The sequence below is a fragment of the Cryptomeria japonica genome, chromosome 5, assembly GCF_030272615.1.
Source record: "Cryptomeria japonica chromosome 5, Sugi_1.0, whole genome shotgun sequence".
NCBI classification, from domain to species: Eukaryota; Viridiplantae; Streptophyta; class Pinopsida; order Cupressales; family Cupressaceae; genus Cryptomeria; species Cryptomeria japonica.
The window spans coordinates 525,986,341-526,003,191 of record NC_081409.1 but is presented as its reverse complement, the minus strand read 5'-3'; positions in this window follow the sequence as shown (position 1 = coordinate 526,003,191).

The following is a 16,851-nucleotide window of genomic DNA, read 5'->3' as shown; positions in this document are numbered from 1 at the left end:
TATGTGTATGTATATCTAACAAAATTTCAACATTGCGGGATGCACCACTATCACGTAGGTTGAGCTCCTCGTCACATAGATGTCCTAGAATCCTGCATGCACATGGTGGTGATGTTAGAGACTCTTCAGAGGTATGTTTGTCTATGTGCAAATGCTCTTAATCTATGTTACTTAAAAAAAATTACTCTAGTACATGAATTAAATGTTTAATGTATGAGTTTATGCATGCATACTCTATTGCAAGCGCATGGATCGGGACATGGTTCAGGACAGGGCCTCGAGTGACCCATTGTTTATATATGTGCATGTGCACACATTTTCTAGACATTTCATATTTGTACATGTGTACTAGACATTTCATATGCGTATGTGTACTAGATATTTATTTTCCATATTTCATGTGTGTATGTGTACTAGACATTTAATACATGTGTACATGCGATAGATAGACATATATATGTATGTGTTAGATAGATCTACATTTCATACTACTTTGCACGTTTATATATATATATATATATATATATATATATATATATATATATATATATATATATATATATATATATATATATATATATATATATATATATATATATATATATTACATTTTTGAAAGTTAAGTGTTTAAATGATAGATAGTCATTTGAATTTAGCTAAGTGTTCTAGTTAATTGTATGTGATAGATATAGTCATTTGAATTTCAAATGTGTATGTGATAGATATACGTGTGTGTGTGTGTGTGTGTGTGTGTGTGTGTGTGTGTGTGTGTGTGTGTGTGTGTGTGTGTGTGTGTGTGTGTGTGTGTGTGTGTGTGTGTATTAGGAATCTACATTTCATACTAGACTTTGCATGTTTTTGAAAGTTAAGTGTTTATGTATATTTTAGTTGTTCATTGTTAAACAAATTTAGTCATAAAAATTTAATTTATTTGTTCATTTTAGCTAAGTGTTTATGTATGTTTAATGAACTTACTTCAAAAAATTAATAAACTTATATCTATATATTTAAATTTAATGAACTTATATCCATGACACAAATATCCCCTTAAATCCCCTTAAGACCACTTAAAACACCTTAGGAAAACATAATTAGATGAATTCAAACAACATAATTAAATGAAACAATATATGTGTAAATATAAATTAATTGAATACATAGATGAATAAAACGAATCCATGCATGTGTAAAAATATAAAAGAATCCATGATGCAAATATCCCCTTAAATCCCATTAAGACCACTTAAAACACCTTAAGACAACATAATTAGATTGAAATTTAATTTAGTTGTTCATTTTAGTTAAATCCCCTTAAGCATTAGTCGTTAAAATTTAATTTAGTTGTTCATTTTAGTTAAGTGTTTATGTATGTTTAATGAACTTACTTCAAAAATTTAGTGAACTTTATTTATATAATTAAATTTAATGAACTTATATCCATGACACAAATATCCCCTTAAATCCCCTTAAGACCACTTAAAACACCCTAGGACAACATAATTAAATGAATCCATACATCATAATTAAATGAAACCATACATGTCTAAATATAAATTAAATGAATACATAGATGAATAAAATGAATCTATGCATGGGTAAAATTATAAATGAATCCATGACACAAATATCCCCTTAAGACCCCTTAAGACTATATATATATATATATATATATATATATATATATATATATATATATATATATATATATATATATATATATATATATATATATATATATATATATATATATATATATATATATATATATATATGATCTCTTGGATCATGCATATCTATAAATGAATCGATACATGTATACATATATTTAAAGATGACTTAATAGATGATTCACACATTGAAAATTCAAGCTACTTGTGTAACTATATATACAACATAATTAAATAAAACTATACTATGTAAATATAAATTAAATGAATACATAGATGAATAAAATGAATCCATGCATGTGTACAAATATAAATGAATCCATACATGTGTTTAAATGACCCCTTAAGACAACATGTAATGAAATGAATCCATACACATAAATAAAATAAAAAATTAAAATCAATACATACATGTTCAATGCATAGACACAAAATATTTAATTTAAGAATAAAACATGTAAAATCAACGTATAAAACGTAAAATAGATGCATCAACAAAACTAAATTTCCACAAGTTATCCAAATGTAAACACGTGTCTAGAAATATCTAAATATATATGATTTTATCAAAATAATACCTATCTAATATAATTTACTTGTTCAAACATGACAAGTGAACTTAAAGCTCCTGGTACATATAATCTGGATCCTCCCTATCTTTTATAATCTCTAAAAAAAATTCATGATCTTCAATAGGCAACCTCCACTTTTGGTTGCCACATCCTCTTTTTGGCAATGTCTCCAACTGCAATCTTGTCGCTATTACTAAGTGACTGTAGTGTAGAACTTTTTGGCCATCATCATCATTAATTGATTCCAATAACTTGCATTTTGGTTGTGTGCATCTCAGTAGATAATAATCTACACTTTTAGTATTGTCAAGATCAACAATCACTGCAAAAATATCACCTATGAAAATAGACCACATGTATATATATTTCAAGCAATATTAGTTTATTATACATTTTTAAATTAATTTTGAACAATATTAAATTAAATAAGAATTTAAAAATTTGTACATGTATATATATAATTTACAAAATATCCATGCACACACTTGTAACAACTAAATCAGAAACACGTTCATAATCAGCTGAATATAGAGGATCATGAATATCAATAATGTCACTATCTTCGTAAGGAGGCATTGTGTAAAATTCTTTCATTTCCCATTGCAAAACATATCCATCAGCAAGGTGAACTCACAATGTTGGTTCCCACTTTTTGGTACATCCTGATTTTTGTTGAAATCATACATTTTTAAGAAAATATAATGATTTAAGCTTTAAGAGGTTCCGTTTGAAGTAATTAATTGAAGAGAGTTAGATCAAAGGCTCTTATATCTAAAATTTCTCAGGTAGAACCTCTCTAATTCTAAATCATACTTGCAATGAAATCTCCTTTGCATCTATCAAATGCCAATGAAAAACCAATTTTACATTAGCTTTTGGGGGATCAAATGAATTCATTTAGAAGTTTTATTTTTTTAGGTATTTGGTCCTTATTATAAGCTTTCCAAATAGTATAATTTTTAATATATTTAATTTCATTAATATATTTTTATTTTATTTCTTATGAATGCATGTTTTTCACTGAACATGAACTTCTTTATTCAATGCATTGGGAAAAATAGAAAACTAATTCAAAAAAATTCTGAAAAATATCTATGCACTAGCTATTGATGTCTTCTTTCTAACAAAATAAAATAAAATTTAATTTTGATATATATAGAACAAGTTATGTGTTCAAACGTACACCTATATCTAAATTATAATTAATCAAACTTCAAAACTTAATAAAATAAAAAATATTCAACATATAACTATCAAACCAACTGCATGCCCTAGGTATTGATGTTACAAACCGAAATTCAAAATAATAAAGTTTTTATCATTTATAGAAAAAAAAATTATGCATTTCGGGATGTACATCACTCTTAAAAAATGTTGTTTGCTATAAAAAACTACTTTTTGAGGGAGATGGAAAAATCAATAAAAATATATTCAAAAAACATTGAAAAAAATATATTTAGAATCTACAAAGAAAATGTTACAAATCATTAGTTTACATCATCTTCAAATTCTTAACGGTTTAAAAGTTATAGATGTCGGAAAGTGAAGATATTTTTCAAAATGTTCATCTAAGTGTCAAAGTTGGTCAAAAAGTGGGAACCAGTATTGTGAGTTCACCCAGCAATATTCTGACAATGAGTATCTATGTTGTTCACAATGCAATCAACACAAAAGCATAATTTTACTCTTGCAAGAATAACACGAGGCTTGCTAAATCCCGTAGTCATGACTTGATGAAAACTTCTAATACCATTAATTGATTGACAATTATAAGAATTTGATCGATCAATATCTGATAATACAAATTATTTAGTCCATTTTAGTTCATTTCACACATATGCATGTATACAAACACACACACACAAAAAAAAAAAAAAAATTAAAATTAAAAATAATTCAAGAACACTTGAATGTTTATATATATATACCTTTAACTTCCCAAAAATAATGTTTGTTGTAAGTTGTATCACGACCGGCAAAATGATTTTTGCACCATTCAATAATATCATTAGAATTACGTATGGTGTTACCTGTACATAAGCTCTTGCTTTAGAAAATTAGACAACCCATGTACATACATATATATTTAAATTAATATATGAAGAGAATTAAAATTGTACATAAATATGAAGAGAATTTACCTGCAAGTTCATGTTGGCGAAGTGCACGATTCACACATGCTCCTACTCCATCATGCTCTCCTATTCCATGTCCACTCTCAAAGAATTTCCACAAAAACTTTATGCTACGTCGAGCACGTTGTAGGGATAACCAGTTAAAAGCTTTTGTAGACTTAAATTGCCCTAACATGAATAACATATATATATATATATATAAACTTTTGACCTGTTATATACAATCAAATCATATATAAGAAAAAAATCAACTTATAATCAATTTCAAATCTAATGTACTTACTGGCACATCCATCTGACCAAATCCAATGTTGTGTACATTCTATCCCACGATCTTTAATATCTTCAAAAAACATTCCAAAACAATGTGCTACGTAGCTCCTATCATGACATGTATCATCACTGATATAGAAATGAACCTCCTTGATGATAATGCATTCATTTTTAGTACTCTCTATACCATCCACATGAAATTGTGCATGTCTATAGAAAACTTGTACAGATATTGCAACTTGATTGGAATGATAATATTGACTTTGAATTTCTGTGTGACAACTAAATGTATAGTTCTCAGAGAAATCTACAATTGAAAGAATACAACCTGGTGGAAAACAATTCTTTGAATCACGAAACTGTTTAGCCTGCCATCTTGCGCCATGACAATGTTGGATATGTGGATATATCATATTACAAAATTTATCTATAAACTGAATGTAGGGCAATTCACTCTCTTTCAACATAATTTTTTTGGATTCAGTTCCTGACTTACTTTGGTATGTCTCATATTCAAATCTCTTCCTTATAACTAGTGCATGAATATCAATATTCTTAGTTTGCAACATAAACTTACTCAAAACTCCACAATCATTGCATTCACCTTTTATATATTGTATTTTGAACTCATCTGAATCTTCTAATTTATCACATAAAATAGACTTCACAAATTGTGTTGTACTTGTAGGAATGACTAGATTTGGATTAATTGTTGACATGAACTTATTATATGATTGCAAGTGTAGATGAAATTCAACATGATTTCGACAACAAGAAGTTTCACGTACCTTATTTATGTGTACAGAGCAAGGACGCAATCTCTCAAACATCCTTTGGCAAATCTTTACATCTAAAAATTCTTGCTTGAATGCTTCAAACAATTCACTTTGTGTTGTATCTAAGAAATGTTTTGGATATGTAATTTTTTTACCGTCTTCATCTATCATCTGCATAGTGTCCCTTCTATTGGAAGAAACATGAGATTGGTTGGTCCAATAATCAACGACCTGTCTTTTTACATCTTCAAAAAAATTGTCTTTTCTAGGAACCCTACATATATTTACCCAATTCTTTTCAATGTTTTCATCCAACATATTTCTCTTCCTAATGTATCTTTGAACAGTTCTTCTAGATACATGCATTAATTGAGAAATTGCACTAACTTGATTTCTACGAGTCAATTTCTTACTAGTAATCATAGTCATCAATGCTCTATGTGCAACACTTAAATCAACACCTCGACTTGTGTTGTCAATACAATTCAATGCTTCTTGTAAATTTTCAATTATAGTTTCTTTTACTAATGTATCAAGAGAAATTTTCTTATTACCAACACCCAACAACTCCAAAACAGGTTTCATTTCCCTTTTCCTAAATAACTTAGCAAATAATTGTGCTCTTCCAATAATAGACTTATTTTTAAAATAATCATCCCACAATTTCTTACAATGCAATTTTAATGTGCTTTTAGGTATTATATCTTCAGATGGAATTTGATTGAAAAAACTATCTTCATCCATTTCCATCAAATTTTTCATACCAAAAAAAAAATTCATCTCGTACTTGAGTAGATGTTTCTTGAACATCATCATGTTGATCTTGAACATCAATGGATTTTTGTTGACTACGATTTGTATGACCTTTCATCTTATCGTCCCTTTTACGATCATACAACCTTGATCTAGTCCTCTTATTCCCCATTGCAAAAAATATTCAGATCTTCAAAATTTTGTGCTTTGAACCTAAAAACAAAAACATGCAAATGTACCATATATAAGAAAAAAACATATTTGCGCGCACCTTTCAAGTTATTTTAAATTCTAGAAGTTATATATATATATATATATATATATATATATATATATATATATATATATATATATATATATATATATATATATATATATATATATATATATATATATATCAGAACAATGTTAGAGTTAAATATATAAATCTAGACTTCATTTGTAAACTATGAAAGTTAAAAAGTTATATAGTTACTTTTCCTTGTTCTTAACAAACAAAATATAATTAATGAAATGTAAATTTAATTTTGCATTCTTAAACTTTATACATTGAATAAATGAAACATGTGTAAATTTTCATCCATTTAAATCATTTGACTTGAACTCCACTTTTAAAAATTTAGAAAATAAAAAAATAGCATTCAAGAAATAAGACCTAGTTTCTACCAAACATAAGATAAAGAGTAAGAAATCAAGTCTAGTTGGATTCTACATTTGACTATGCAACATGTGCATATGAACGTGATTTAATAACATTAATTGCTTGAAATATAGAGTAGCTAATATATAGAGAATTTGAGTCAAATATGAGTTTCAAAAAAATTATAATTAAGTAATAAATAGTGTTGAATATACTCAATTTCATTAGTGTTAAATATATATATTTTACAAATTCACTATTTAGTTCTTTTAAGTATGTAAATAAGAATGAATCTACGCATATATATATGAACACATATAAATGAATCCATACACGTAAATAAAAATGGATAAATGCATACATATATAAATAAAAACATATGGAATCCATGTACACGTAAATAAAAGATTCAAGATAAGATACGCATGATTGAATCCACAATTAACGTTTAATATAAAAAAATAAAAATAAAAATTTAAAAAGTGTAATATAATATACTTGAAAATAAATGATTGAATCCACAATTAATTGTTAATAAAATAAAGTTTAATTAAATCTAAAAAATATAAATAGTTTTCAAAAAACCTTCAAATATCTGTATATATTTGAACATAATTGAAAAAATAATTTAAAATAACATAATTGAAAATAAATGATTGAAACGTAATTAATGAATAATGAAATAAAGTTTAAAAAAATCTTTAAAAAAATAATTTCCCAAAAAACATCCAATATTGTAAATTAAGCATGATTGAAAAAAATAATTTAAAATAACATACTTGGAAAGGGTAGACGCCTTTGAAAAAAAAAATCAAAATAATCGCCCCTTTATAAAATTAGAAATAATCGCCCCTTTATAATCTTCCTCCTCGATAAAAAATGCCACTTTATTTCAGAAAAAAAAATGATTTTATTCAAAAATCACTTTTATTGTTTTCACGCTTGATTGAAACTGATTTTTTTATTGGAAAAAAAAAAAATTATTTTATATGGGGTTGAAGTGACCGGTCGCTTATACGACCGGTCAAGTCGTCCTCCATAGTTCCGGCCGAAAATAGTTTCGGCCAGAACACTTCCAGTTGAAATGTTTCCGGCCAAAACTATCTATGTGGAATGCCAACTGGCAGCCACATCAACAAAAATGTTGATTTTCTGAAACTTGTGACTTCTACAAAAAAAATCAATAAGTAAATTAAATTTATTAAAAAAAATAAAAAATACCCTTTTGTAGAGATCGAATTCACGATTCTACTCATATAATTTTTATAATATTTTGATTATATTTAATATATAAAAAAATAAAAATACTACAAGTAGGTATTCTTTTGTTAGGTAAGAGGCTGGTTTGAAAAACAAAAAAAATATCGAATAACTTCAAAAAAAATTGAAAAAAATATGGTTCACTAGAGGAGAGAGTCTTCTCCAAAAGGGCATTTTTGTTTTTTGATTATCATAAATTGAATAGACAAATTATGGTGGTAGACAAAAACTGTCAAATTCTGGTATATTCGACTTCCATATGCTATAACAAAGAAAATATACATCAAAAATTAATTATTTTTTTTATGATACACTGTATATATATGTCATCTATAATGGATATCAAAATCGGAAAAAAAAAAAGTTGATTTACATTTTATTTTGTGGTGGGAACTAAACCCCCTATTTTTCAGTGTTTTTCAGCAATAAAAAAATAGACTTTAAAGCTACAAAAACATAAATTATTGACCAAAAAATTTTGAAAAATAGTAGACTTAAACTTCACCAAATTTTACACATTTCATCAGTTTACATCATCTTCAAATTCAAAATACAAATACCACTTTTAGGGCGACGAAATTGAACAGTTATTGTTGTGTTAACCTTTTCCTTTGTAAAAGTGTGACACATGTTTGTACTTTTACCCCCTTACCCTCACCATGCCTTATCCTAACTATAACCCTAATTAAACCTTAACTTCGACCTTAAAATCAAGCTTTATTATATAATCCTAACCCTCACACCATGCTTTATCCTTAAACCCTAACCCTATTTGAATACTAATGATAACTCTAACCTTAATTAAACCCTAAATAAATTATAATACTAACCCTAACCCTAATCCAAATCAAGATGTAAATCCTAACCCTGACAATAACCATAATTATAACCTTAAACCTTATCATAACCCAAACCCTAAAACTAACCCTAATCCTAACAATGATGTAAACCCTAATTATCCTCCTAACCCTAATCCTAAACCCTATCCCAAACCATAACCCTGACCCTAACCATGATTTGAACCCTAAACCTAACCATAGTCCCAGGCCCTAACCCTATCCATAATCCTAACAATAACCCTAATCATGGTATAAATCCTAACCATAACACTAACCCTAAACCAAACCATAAAATGATGTAAACACTAACATTAATCCTAACACTAACCCTTAAACCTAGCCCTAACCATGATGTAAACCATAACCCTAGCTATAATACTAACGTTAACCTTAACCCTAACCTGAACCATGATGTAAACCATAACCTTTACCATAGTCCTAACCACAACTCTAAATCATTACCTTAATCATAACCCTAACCCTAACCTAGCCTAATCATAACCCTAAACCCTAACCCTAAAAATAGAGAATGGCTCTATAGCCCTTAGGATACACCAATAATCTATTATAATGTATTAATAATATATGAAGGATATTAATATCTTGGTGCATCCCAAGACTGGATAGTTGTATCCCTAAAAATAACCCTAAATCTAATTCTATCCATAATGTGCACCCTAACCCTATTCATGATTCTGACCATGATGTAAACCCTAATCCTAACCATGATATAAATCTTAACCCTAACCCTAACCATTACCATAATTATAACCCTAAACCTAACTATAAACCAAACCGTAAACCCTAACCCTAACCATGATGCAAATCCTAACCCTAACCATAACCATGATATAAACACTAACATTAAGCCTAGCACTAACTCTTAACCCAAACCCTAACCATGATTTAAACCCTAACCCTAGTCATAATCCTAACAATAACTGTAACCCGAAGCCTAACCATAAACCTAACCCTAACTCCAACACCAACCATGATGTAAAGCATAACCCTAACCATAATCCTAACCATAACTCAAGACCTTAACCCTAACCTAACCATAACCATAAACCCTAACCCTAAAAATAATCCTTATCCCTATCCCTAAAACCTAATCCTAACCCTGACCATAACCTTAACCATAACTTGAAACCTATCCCTAATCCTAGAAGTAAATCCTATCCATAATCCTAATCCTAACCTTAAACCCTAACCCAAACCATAACCCTAACCCTAACCTTAATCTTAAACCCTAACCCCAACCATAATCCCTACCATAACCCTAAGCATGATGTATATCCTAATCCTAAGCCTAAACCTAACCCTGACCCTAACCATGATGTTAATCATGACCCTAACCCTAACCTTAACCCTAACCCTAGCTATGATATAAACCCTAACCCTATCCATAATCCTAACTATGATGCTAACCATAATCCTAAACCTAACCTTAACCCCAACCATGATGTAAACAATAAACCTAGCCATAACCCTAATCATAATCCTTACCCTAACCCTAATCATAACGCTAACCTAACCATAATCCTAAACCCTAACCCTAATCATAACGCTACCCTAGCCATGATCCTAAACCCTAACCCTAACAATAATCTTGCCCTCGCTAACTTATTTCACTGTGAATTCCGACGAAACTTTCGGACGAAAGTCCAATAATTATTTGATCATCGGGTACCTGTGTGAAATTTTCATTTTTTTTCGTTTTTGCCCGACATTCGTCAGTCTTGTGACGCTAGGTGATTTTCATCGCTATTTCGACATTCCCTTTAACTTCTAGGCTGATGGGTATATGGTTCCAAACAATGTTTTTTGAATAAAATTAATTTTGACAATTTATCTATAATTGGTGACCCAATGCGGCTAATGCTTGTCAAAAAGCATTTATAACTAACGTCCGTGCAGGGGATTCTGGACCCTTGGTAGGGAATTTTAACTAAGGCAGAATTAATGGAAAAGAAGATCTTGAGGATGTGGCAAGTAAAACACAAATGAAATTCTTAATTTTCGTCTAAGAAAGAGATTTATTGCTCATAGAGAATCGTTGTATGAATATACTAGAATTAATGGTAGTTGGGAGTTGCTCGTAGCTGAACATAGAAATTTGAACCAAAAGAAAGAAGTGTGTCGATTAATGTTGGTGGCTATCAGTCTATAGGGTAGATGGAATATCTTGAATCCTTTTACATCCAGAGAAGTAAAAATTAACTCGAGAAGTTTTATGATACAAAGGAAGAGTCTCAAAAAAAGTAAATTTTGTAATACAATTAATGATGAGAGTAGAATTGGTAGAGCAGAAAGAAGAGGTGTTTTAGAGGGTGGAGCAGAGAGAGAAGAAGAGAATAGAGAGTCAGGAAAGAGAAGAAGAACATTGAATGTGTGCATAGCATGGTGCAGAGAGCAGTGAATAGAAAATAGAGGAAAGTGAAAAGTTCAAAGCAAAGAGCTGATAACAAGGAATGTAGAAGAGAGAGAGGTGCAGAGTACAACCGAGAGTTACAAAATATTATTTGTAACAAGGTATCTTCATTGTAACAAAAAAATCGATCTTCATTTTAATTCATCTGATTAGTTGTTGCTCAAAATAGGGGTTGGTGATCCTTTGGGATTTTGGACCCTTATTAGGGGATTTTCACCTTTGAGAGTCTTTTACCTTCTGTCAAATTAAATGTATGCACTTTTATGGCTGACTCTTGAACTTGATCTATTGTAATCAAATTTCCATATACTTGGGAGCTTGGTAAAGAAAAATCATGTCAAATAATATTATTTCAAAACAAAATGAAGAGACAATTGCTAGATTGTGGGCTAGATTGAAAAGAAAGGGTGATGGGAAATGTAATTGTCCTTGCAATAATTGCAAGGGCTTAAAGACGAGAAGACTTGTAATCACAACAACTGAGAAAAATTGTAGGCAACATGGTCATGTTGAAGGGGGTATGATTATCGTCCATTGGTAAGATGTTCATTATATGTCATTATATTGATTGAATTTGTAAATGTTTATATCGTTTAAACATTTTTTATATATACAAAAAAGTACTTGATCATGATCATGGTTTATTTGTGTCGATCATTATTATAAAGGTGGGGCTCCCTAGGGCACATGATATGGATTATCATGGCCCGAAGAATGTGATGTTACAAGCGGAGGAATATGGTGTTGTGAATATCGAAGATAAGTTAATGATCCTATGGAAGAAGATGATCATGCGCCAGAATACACAGTTGAAGATGATGGTACAAATACATTGATCCATGACACATTTAGTGGTACAGCTGATCATGGTGATTGAGAGGACTTTGATGATGTTCATGATTTACCTGTACTTGAGAAGGCATACATGCCCCTTTATGAAGGCTCCAGAGTAACTCTTCTCTCTATTGTATTGTTGGTGTTGAACTTGAAAGTTATGAATAGTTTATTTAACATAGTAATCTCACGGATGTTAAGGTATGTCATATATGTCATCTTTTTTCATCTATTTTTGTTTTTAGTTCATCACTAGTAAATAAAGGATGAAATATGTACCATTAATATATTATATTAACAAATTATTTTTTTGTTGTAGATTGATAGGTGATCTTTTGTTAGCACCATCAAATATTTTACCTCGCTCATACCGAGATTTATTTTCTATTATGAAAGATATTGGAATGGAGTATCGAGAAATAGATGCATGTCCCAATGATCATATTATATATCATAAATAACATCAATTTGCAACAGAATGCCCTGAATCTCATATCAGTAGATATCAATCAGGTCAACTAACAAAAAAGGTGCCTCGCAAGGTTCTTCATTATATTCCCATTATTCCACATATGCAACGATTATTTAGGTGTGAAACCTTAACGCAATTTATGGATTACCATGCACGTAATAGAAGTGGAGATGACATTTTTTGAATGCTTGCGGATGGTTCTGCATTTAGGAACATGGAGGAAAAATGGCCACACTTTAAAGAAGAACCTCGTAATCTTAGGCTTTCATTGGCAGTGGATGGTGTCAATCCATTTGGAGAACTGAGATCTATTTACTCGGTGTGGAATGTTTTTGTTATCAACAATAACATTCCTCCATGGATGTCAATAAAGAGGGATCACATAATGTTGGCAATGATTGTTCCAAGTATTTGTTTACATCAATTTTCTTTAACATAGTAGCATCTCATTTGTCTTATTTATTGCATAATGACTTATATTTTTTTCATTTAATAGTCATGTACATTAATTTATATATATTGCGGTAAAATGGTAATAATAATTATGTAATGTTTATGTTCATTCAACTAGGTAAGTACCGAGTTAAAGATATGATTGTATATATCGAGCCTCTTATCGATTAGTTACTAAAGTTATGGAATAGCATCACTATATATGACGTCTCAAGACCAATAGGAAAAGACAATTTCAATTCCATGCAATGCTTGTATGGACAATTCATGATGCCCCAGGGCTAACACATTTTTGTGGTATGTTATAACGTTCGACTGCACTTTAATGATATTTAATTTTATGAAATAGATATTATATATAATTATAAAAATTGACATATTTAATCCAATTATATATGATTTTGCAGGTTTTTAAACAAAGGGAAAATTTGCATGTCTAGTTTGTGGTCCAAAGATGAAATCTTGTCGTTCAACAAGTTTAGGAAAGAAAGTGTTTGATGAGTATAGGCACTTCCTCCACATAAATCAAAGTATCAAACTACTGAAAAACATATTTTCAATGGGAAAGAAGAGACTACATCAAAACCACAAAGAATGACACCTCGCCTATGAAATTTGGAATATAATAGAATTAATCGTCAAGGTTATACATCGGATCAAATTGTTTATCTATCATATATGATATGTTTGGAATTTACATTTTTATATTGTGTTTTGTTTACTCATGTTGTAATTGACAATGATTGTTGTTGTTAATTTGTTTAATTTATATGCTTCATGAAGGTCGTCAAGGCATTAGTGGTCGACTTCCACAGGGACTGAAAAGTTATCCCAGACAATTTCGTAGGTTGCCCTACTATGAGAAGCTACAAATTGTGCATTTGTTTGATGCAATGCATATCAGAAAGAATATAACAGAAACGTTATGGAAAATATTGGATGGAAGGAATGACAAAGAAAAAATTGTCAAAATTTGTAGTGACATTCAGGAAGCCAATCATGCAATGAAAAATGTCATTCAATTAAATAGAGATGTAGACCAAATTAATATAAGCACCCTTCCTTGGTTATTTATGGAGCAGCAAAGCAATGCTATAAAAGAAGTCATATGAAATATTTGATTTCCCACAGGATTTGCAGCGAACATAAACAATATCATAACAAAGAAAAGTGAATTTGGGTCAGGGATGAAAACACATGATTGAGATACCTTCATCAAGGTAATTATTCTCGTATATTATATATATATTTATATACTGCATGTACTTTTCAATGTATTATGTTTGCTAGTTTTGGAAAAATAATGAAAAGATCATTTTATAATTGTTGCAGTACGTTCTACCTCTATCTCTCCCAGACAACTTTGACAACAATGTCAAGCAATTTATATATGATCTGAGAAAATACATGAGATAAGTAGTGATATTTGTTCAATTCGTTGTATATATCTTATATTTGCCATTTTTTACACTTTTTATGTAATATATTGAATATTTTTGTTAAATCTCGTTAATATATTTGTGCCTTGAATCACTTGTAGATGGTTGTCATCTCGAAAAATCCATAAAGAAGATATAATTTTTTGGAAGAGAAAAATTCCTCATCTAATGTGTGAAATGCAAAAGTGTCTACCTTCGACATTTTTCAATGCACAAGAACACTACCTCATACACCAAGTTGAGGAGATTGAATTGTGTGGACCTGTACACACAAGGTCAATGTGGATGGTTTAGAGGCACTTGAAATTTTTGAAGGCTTTGGTTAAACAAAGAGCACATCCTGAGGGTTCTATGGTGGAGGAATATATGGTATACCAGACCATGGTGTACATTACTGAATATCCTCTTAAGTTTACATCAAAGTTCCATGTAGATCACATTTGGGATCCCAACTCCATTAACAGATTCGAAGGGGAGTACCTGATGGGGAAAGGTAGATTGAGGAAAGTGAGAGGTAATTATAAGATGGTCATGGAGATTAATTAGAATACATTTTATATTTGGTTTTTATGTATATTGTACTTATTTAATTATTAATCTTCAATATACATCAATTATAAATTAAGGTAGTATGTACCGTGGTAATTAACTAATTATGCGTCATTTGTGAATTTCAATTTTTTTTTATACAGTTGGTCGAGAGTGGGATGCACTACATTTGTATGTCACAAACAATCTTGATTGGATGACGGTATGGATTGAATGATGTCAACAATCTGGTCGTGCATTAACATGGGAAGGTGTGGCTTCATTGGTTAAATAATCTCATCATAATGGAGATTCCAATGTTACACCAAAGGAAATCGATTTAGCACATGGTTTAAGAGATAAACAAGTACGTATAAATATAGTAATCATCCGTATTATTTAATTATTTTCAATTATATTATTGATGTATATATATGTTGACTTTTTTTTTCTTTGCATACATTCAGCCAAGAATAAATATGTTTATCATCTGACGATGCAATAATTTTTATATGTTTGACATACTACAAGTGAAACACCACAAGGCTATGTGGTGCAATGGTTGTAAATTTTGAATCAAAAAGTTGGATGACACAAAGAAAACTTGTGATTTGGGGATAACTGCAGTCTTTCAGGTGACTAATGTTTCATCCAAAAGCGACATACATCCAAAAGTCTCAAAAATTCGATACTATGGGATTTTGGATGATATACTTGAGTGTGACTTTAAGTCCTTCAAATTAGTTTTGTTCGTCGTCCAATGGTACAGGCTACGATTGAATGAAAATGATCCCGAGAGAACTGTTATTGAACATGATAATGGATTTACCATGGTTAATACAAGGTCATTCGAGCGAGATGGAAATGAGCCCTATGTTCTTCCAAGCCAATGTGAGCAGGTATTTTACTCAGAGGTTCCACGTAAACGGGATTGGTCATTTGTTGTTAGACATGATCCAAGAGGAAGGCCGGTAAAGTATAATGGGGTGGAAGAAGATACCGAAGAACTAGAAGATGATCGAGATGATGATTAGGATTAATTGTTAGTTGATGATGTGCCCAAGGAAGATGTCGAAGAAGAGGAACTAGATCATGATGATGTGGGAGTTAATGTTCATGAAGATGATATCCGTGTGGATGATGACATTATCAAACTGATATCAATGACAATGATGATGATATTACCAATCATTACAATGTCGAATCTAGATCGGATGATGCAGACAAAGAGTTGGATGAAGAAGAAGATCAATGACATTGAAATGTATGAGTTGTGTGAGTATATTATCTATTTGATATTCATTTCTTGATAGAATTATAGTTGACTTATATGGCTACATAATTAATTCATTATGTTTTTAATTTTGATGCCATATGTATCTTGATAATCCAACCATGTAACAACATATATAATTTATTCACATAGAGATTTAAAGCAGAAATTATCAATTGTAGATAATAACAACATAGAACTAATTTTAAAATGAAAACATCCACAACACCATTTGCAAATAAGGAAATTGATTTCTGTAGATTACTTCTGAAAAATAAGAGTCTTGTTCTTGGAACATGAGAACTACTTGAAACTTGAACTTCTAAAAACGTGTAAAAGCTTAAAAACATATATCAACTTGTCCTTTGTAAATGATTACATCAAGTACTTATAACACATCACAGGGTTAAATCCTTTGAAAAAGTCTTTTGGAAACAAATTAAAACATTAATCTTTAAATGAAAGTAGTTATCATCTAGTAAGGCACAAATGCACTTTAGTTAAGT